Here is a 7,500-nt window from a genome sequence, read left to right as displayed (position 1 = left end):
GCACTTCCTTTGACAAGAGCCCTGTGGACTCCCCCCATCCTAGGGGCCTCATTATACACCTAGAAGGACACAACAATTGAAGCCAAAAGAAAAACACCAGGATTTTTTTCTCTCCTTCGTGTACATATTTAGAGGGGGCGTTTAAAAACTAAGCCAATCAATGCGTCCTAAATGGCACCCTATTCCCTTCATAGGGCTCTGGTCAAAAGTAGTGACCTATGTAGGGAATAGGGTCCCATAGGACACTGGTCTAAAGTAGTGCACTATATAGGGAATAGGGCCCCATAGGACTCTTGTCTAAAGTAGTGCACTATATAGGGAAATCAATGGCTTGCGAAAGTATTTGGCATTTGTCCTATTTTGTTGCCTTACAACCTGGAAATAAAATTGACTTTGGGGGAGGTTGTATCATTTGATTTACACAACATGCCTACCACTTTGAAGATGCAAAATATGTTTTATTGTGAAACAAACAAGAAAAAATACAAAAAAAATGAAAACTTGAGCGTGCATAACTATTCACCCCCCTAAAATCAATACTTTGTAGAGCCACCTTTTGCAGCAATTACAGCTGCAAGTCTCTTGGGGTATGTGTCTATAAGCTTGGCACATCTAGCCACTGGGATTTTTGTCCATTCTTCAAGGCAAAACTGCTCCAGCTCCTTCATGTGAGATGGGTTCCACTGGTGTACAGCAATCTTTAAGTTATAACACAGATTCTCAATTGGATTGAGGTCTGGGCTTTGACTAGGCCATTCCAAGACATTTAAATGTTTCCCCTTAACCACTCGAGTGTTGCTTTAGCAGTATGCTTAGGGTCATTGTCCTGTCGGAAGGTGAACCTCCGTCCCAGTCTCAAATCTCTGGAAGACTGAAACAGGTTTCCCTCAAGAATTTCCCTCTATTTAGCGCCATCCATCATTCCTTCAATTCTGACCAGTTTCCCAGTCCCTGCCGATGAAAAACATCCCCACAGCATGATGCTGCCACCCCCATGCTTCACTGTGGGGATGGTGTTCTCGGGGTGAGGAGAGGTGTTGGGTTTGCGCCAGACATAGCGTTTTCCTTGATGGCCAAAAAGCAAAATGTTTGTCTCATATGACCAGAGTACCTTCTTCCATATGTTTGGGAAGTCTCCCACAAGCCTTTTGGCGAAGACCAAACGTGCTTGCTTATTCTTTCTTTAAGCCATGGCTTTTTCTGGCCACTCTTCCATAAAGTCCAACTCTGTGGAGTGTACGGCTTAAAGTGGCCCTATGGACAGATACTCCAATCTCTGCTGTGGAGCTTTGCAACTCCTTCAGGGTTATCTTTGGTCTCTTTGTTGCCTCTCTGATTAACCTCTTCGGGCTAGGGGGCACTATTTTCACGTCCGGATGAAAAGTGTGCCCAAAGTAAACTGCCTGCTACTCAGGCCCAGAAGCTAGGATATGCATAGGATAGAAAACACTCTAAAGTTTCTAAAAATATTAAAAGTATGTCTGTGAGTATAATAGAACTTATTTGGCAGGCAAAACCCCGAGGGCAAACCATCCAGGAATTAATTATTTTGAGGTGACTGTGTTTTCAATTAGTTTTCTATGGGAATCTAGATTCCTGAGGCAACTGGTTGCAGTTCCTATGGCTTCCACTAGATGTCAAAAGTCTTTAGAAATTGGTTGATGTTTTTCTTTTGAGTAATGAAGAAGTAGCCCTTTTCTTTCTGAGGGTCGAGCCAAGTGTACTGTTTTGTTTGGGGCGCGCGACCTGGCGCTCGCTCCACTTTCATTTTATCCGCTATTGAACACAGTATATTCCATCTTAAATTGTATAGATTATTTACGTTTTAAAATACCTAAAGTTGGATTAGGAAAGTTGTTTGAAATGTTCGGACCAAGTTTACAGATAACTTATTAGATATTTTGTAGTCATGTTGGGCGAGTTGGATTTATCGAACAAAAGGACCATTTGTGATGTTTATGGGACATTTTGGAGTGCCAACAGAAGAAGATCTCTCAAAGGTAAGGCATGAATTATATTGTTATTTCTGTGTTTTGTGTCGCGCCTGCCTTGTTGAAATATGATTGTCATGTGTTTGTATGATGGTGTGCTGTCCTCAGATAATCGCATGGTTTGCTTTCGCCGTAAAGCCTTTTTGAAATCTGACACGGTGGCTGGATTAACAAGAAGTTAAGCTGTATTTTGGTGTATTGCACTTGTGATTTTATGAAAGTTAAATATTTCTAATAATTTATTTTGAATTTCGCGATCTGCAATTTCACCGGATGATGTTCCGCTAGCGGAACGTCTAGCCGTAACAGGTTTTAATGCCCTCCTTGCCTGGTCCGTGAGTTTTGGCAGTATGTGGACTAACTACACTATATATTCAGCAGTATTTGGACTAACTACACTATATATACAGCAGTATGTGGACTAACTACACTATATATACAGCAGTATGTGGACTAACTACACTATATATACAGCAGTATGTGGACTAACTACACTATATATACAGCAGTATGTGGACTAACTACACTATATATACAGCAGTATGTGGACTAACTACACTATATATACAGCAGTATGTGGACGAACTACGCTATATATACAGCAGTACGTATGAATACCTACACTATATATACAGCAGTATGTGGACTAACTACACTATATATACAGCAGTATGTGGACTAACTACACTATATATACAGCAATATGTGGACTAACCACACTATATATACAGCAGTATGTGGACTAACTACACTATATATATAGCAGTATGTATGAATACCTACACTATATATACAGCAGTATGTGGACTAACTACACTATATATACAGCAGTATGTATGAATAACTACACTATATATAGCAGTATGTATGAATACCTACACTATATATACAGCAGTATGTGGACTAACTACACTATATATACAGCAGTATGTATGAATAACTACACTATATATACAGCAGTATGTATGAATACCTACACTATATATACAGCAGTATGTATGAATACCTACACTATATATACAGCAGTATGTATGAATAACTACACTATATAAAAAGCAGTATGTGGACACCTCTACAAATGAGTGGATTCGGCTATTTCAGCCACACCCCGTTGTTGACAGGTGTATAAAATCGAGCACACAGCCATGCAATCTCCATAGACAAACATTGCTAGTACATTTACATTTTTTTTACATTTTAGTCATTTAGCAGACGCTCAGTAGCGAATGCATACATTTCATACATTTTTTTTTTCTTCCCCGTACTGGTCCCCCGTGGGAATCGAACCCACAACCCTGGTGTTGAAAACACCATGCTCTACCAACTGAGCCACACGGGACCACAGAATGGCCTTTCTGAAAAGCTCAGTGACTTTTCAACATGGCACCATTATAGTATGCCATCAAATGTCTGCCCTGTTAGAGCTGCCCCAAGGTTAACTTCTATGGAGATTCTGTTACTATAAGTTATGTTACTGTGAAGTGGAAACGTCTAGGAGCAACAACGGCTCAGCCGGAAAGTGGTAGGCCACACAAGCTCACAGAGCGGGACTGCAGAGTGCTAAAGCACGTACCGCGTAAAAATCACCTGTCATCGGTTGCAACACTCACTACCGAGTTCTAAACTGCCTCTGGAAGCAACTTCAGCACAATAACTGTTTGTTAAGAGCTTCATGAAATGGGTTTCCATGGCCGAGCAGCTGCACACAAGCCTAAGATCACCATGCGCAATGCCAAGTGTCGGCTGGAGTGGTGTAAAGCTCGTCGCCATTGGACTCTGGAGCAGTGGAAACTCGTTCTCTGGAGTGATGAATCACGCTTCACCATCAGGCAGTCCGACGGACAAATCTGGGTTTAGCGGATGCCAGGAGAACGCTACCTGCCCCGAATGCATAGTGCAAACTGTAAAGTTTGGTGGAGGAGGAATAATGGTCTGGGGTTGTTTTTCATCGTTCAGGATTAGGTCCCTTAGTTCCAATGAAGGAAAATCTTAACGCTACAGCATACAATGACATTCTAGACAATTCTGTGCTTCCAACTATGTGGCAACAGTTTGGGGAAGGCTCTTTCCTGTTTCAGCATGACAATGCCCCTGTGCACAAAGCGAGGTCCATACAGAAATAATTTGTTGAGATCAATGTGTAAGAACTTAACTGGCCTGCACAAAGCCCTGACCTCAACTCCATCGAACACCTTTGGGATGAATTGGAACGCCGACTGCGAGCCAGGCCTAATCGCCCCAACATCAGTGCCCGACCTCACTAATGCTCTTGTGACTGAATGGAAGAAAGTCCCCTCAGCAATGTTCCAACATCTATGAATATCTGTTAGACTTCCCCCTCCTCTCCTCCCCACTCCTTTCCTCCACCTCTCCTCCTCCTCCTCCTCATCCCCTCTTCTCTGGACCATTATTTCCCCTGAACAGAATGGGTCTCAGGGGAGCAGGGAGGGAAACAGGGAACAGCAGCCCAATGCTTTGCTGGCAACAGCCATGACAGAGTCAATGTCAGATGGAGAGAGAGAGGATGAGCAGAAGCAGCTGGGTCTGTCAGTCAGTAAAAACAGCTCCAGTTTGAATGGCATCTGGACTGGAGGCCTAGTGTGCCCCACAGCACAGACATGATATGACTAGCTGTGTCTCCCACAAAGACCCCTGGCTGGATCGCTCCTCTCTCTGAACAGGTAAAGGTACAGTCTGTTTCTAGCTACCTGGTTATTCATCAGATGGATCTCTCTGAACAGGTAAAGGTACTGTCAGTTTCTAGCTACCTGGTTATTCATCAGATGGATCTCTCTGAACAGGTAAAGGTACTGTCTTTTTCTAGCTACCTGGTTATTCATCAGATGGATCTCTCTGAACAGGTAAAGGTACTGTCTGTTTCTAGCTACCTGGTTATTCATCAGATGGATCTCTCTGAACAGGTAAAGGTATACAGTCTGTTTCTAGCTACCTGGTTATTCATCAGATGGATCTCTCTGAACAGGTAAAGGTACTGTCTGTTTCTAGCTACCTGGTTATTCATCAGATGGATCTCTCTGAACAGGTAAAGGTATACAGTCTGTTTCTAGCTACCTGGTTATTCATCAGATGGATCTCTCTGAACAGGTAAAGGTATACAGTCTGTTTCTAGCTACCTGGTTATTCATCAGATGGATCTCTCTGAACAGGTAAAGGTATACAGTCTGTTTCTAGCTACCTGGTTATTCATCAGATGGATCTCTCTGAACAGGTAAAGGTATACAGTCTGTTTCTAGCTACCTGGTTATTCATCAGATGGATCTCTCTGAACAGGTAAAGGTACAGTCTGTTTCTAGCTACCTGGCTATTCATCAGATGGATCTCTCTGAACAGGTAAAGGTACTGTCTGTTTCATGAAGAGGATTATTCAGAAGTTACTGTGAAAAAAAACCCTGGAGGATAATAGCAGTTGTTAATCATTTTAATATGGATCTGTTACAGAGGCATTGTTTCATTTGTGGGCCCGCACAGACAGAAACAAAAACAGAGTGACCGTCTTGAAGTGGGTGTTCCCAGTCAGCCTGTGAGACTGATGGTGTGCCCTGGGGTGTGCCCTGCTTGACTGTCTGCCTGCCTGCCTGCTCTGCCAACCCCTGGGGGTACTGAGAGACCAGAGTCTGCAACCAGATCTACTACACCACCCTAGAGTCTAGACCCATTAGGGTGTGCCCATCTCCCATCCTCCTCCCTTCCCATGGGCACACTGAGAGACCAGGGTTACCCTAGAGCCGCCCTACTGTAGCATGCAATCAGAGCCTAGCTGAGAGGTAAAAAGGGATATTCTCTGTCCAGACGTAGCAATTAGGCAGCGGAAGGACCCTATTTAACAACTACAGGGTTTAAGGCCTAGTTTTACACACACACACACACACACACACACACACACACACACACCACACACACACACACACACACACACACACACACACACACACACACACACACACACACACACACACACACACACACACACACCACACACACACATACAGAGGGATTCAGGCTTAGTTTATGATTCTCTAGTCTTTCATGTGGCCACGGGACTCATTGACGCGTTTCCTTCCCCTCTCCAATCTGTTTTATTGACATGGTGAGATGTGCTGGCGCGAGCCAGGCTGGCCTGAGGTTGTGTTGCCTGGTAACAGACCAGGCTGGCCTGAGGTTGTGTTGCCTGGTAACAGACCAGGCTGGCCTGAGGTTGTGTTGCCTGGTAACAGACCAGGCTGGCCTGAGGTTGTGTTGCCTGGTAACAGACCAGGCTGGCCTGAGGTTGTGTTGCCTGGTAACAGACCAGGCTGGCCTGAGGTTGTGTTGCCTGGTAACAGACCAGGCTGGCCTGAGGTTGTATTGCCTGGTAACAGACCAGGCTGGCCTGAGGTTGTGTTGCCTGGTAACAGGCCAGGCTGGCCTGAGGTTGTGTTGCCTGGTAACAGACCAGGCTGGCCGGAGGTTGTGTTGCCTGGTAACAGACCAGGCTGGCCTGAGGTTGTATTGCCTGGTAACAGACCAGGCTGGCCTGAGGTTGTGTTGCCTGGTAACAGGCTAGGCTGGCCTGGGGTTGTGCTGACTGTTCTATTTGAGCTCTTCACACTGAGACTGGCACAACGGGCTTCAGGTCTGTTTACCAACTGAGGCCTGTAGATTTAATGGGTGGGAACTAGTTGATGTCTTGGTAGCTTACAGATGTGTGTGTTATAATGTCTATTTTACTGTTAAGTATATTAAGATGTTATTGATACTTTATTGGCACTTGATTTGATGTTTCATACGTTAGATCTGACAGTATGATTTTGAATGTGCAACAACATTTTTTTTATTGAGGCAGGTTCCAAGAAATAAACCTTTAAAGTATCTCTGAAACTTAAGATAAACTGCAAATACTTTCATTCTAATAACGTCGATCAGCTCCAAGGATTTCATCTCCAGTCCAAAACAAGTCCAACGTTTTAAAACAGCTTTGATGCATCAGCTTCACTCCCAGACGTCTGCAAGGATGTTAAATAGATTTGAATCAATGAGTAGAGAGAGTGTGTGTGTGTGTGTGTGTGTGTGTGTGTGTGTGTGTGTGTGTGTGTGTGTGTGTGTGTGTGTGTGTGTGTGTGTGTGTGTGTGTGTGTGTGTGTGTGTGTGTGTGTGTGTGTGTATGTGTGCTGGAGTAGAAGTAAACCCTAGCATTTCTGCAGTCTGATGATTGATTTGACGTATCAGTGATTAAATCCCAGTCTTTGATGTTGAAGACGAGACATTATCAACATCATCAGTAGTTCATTTCATATTTTCTCTTTACTCACAAACAACTCATTTGGACAAACGAGAGCATATCCATTCCTTCTACTAGTACTGGGATGGTAAATACCATTTCATATCTTTCAAATACGGTAAAGGCCCAATGCGGTCTAAATTCTGTTTTTCCTGTGTTTTATGAAACTAACACTGTTGAAGGCGTGAAGCATATTTTTTATCAGCGTTATTTCCTGATAGTTAATATATA

The 7,500-nt window shown here is 43.7% G+C and overlaps 1 protein-coding gene and 1 non-coding gene across 5 annotated transcripts in view; both read right to left on the bottom strand.

Moving 5' to 3' along the window:
- Positions 1-7,500, bottom strand: part of LOC106595545 (receptor-type tyrosine-protein phosphatase mu) — a 716,546-nt gene that overhangs the window by 600,841 nt on the left and 108,205 nt on the right. The gene's annotated exons all lie outside the window — the stretch shown is intronic.
- Positions 3,257-3,332, bottom strand: trnae-uuc (transfer RNA glutamic acid (anticodon UUC)). Its single transcript has one exon. It is a non-coding gene; the product is annotated as a tRNA-Glu (tRNA).

The sequence above is a fragment of the Salmo salar genome, chromosome 14 (genome assembly GCF_965601325.2).
Source record: "Salmo salar chromosome 14, fSalSal1, whole genome shotgun sequence".
NCBI classification, from domain to species: domain Eukaryota; kingdom Metazoa; phylum Chordata; class Actinopteri; order Salmoniformes; family Salmonidae; genus Salmo; species Salmo salar.
This window is presented reverse-complemented; position numbering and strand designations above follow the sequence as displayed.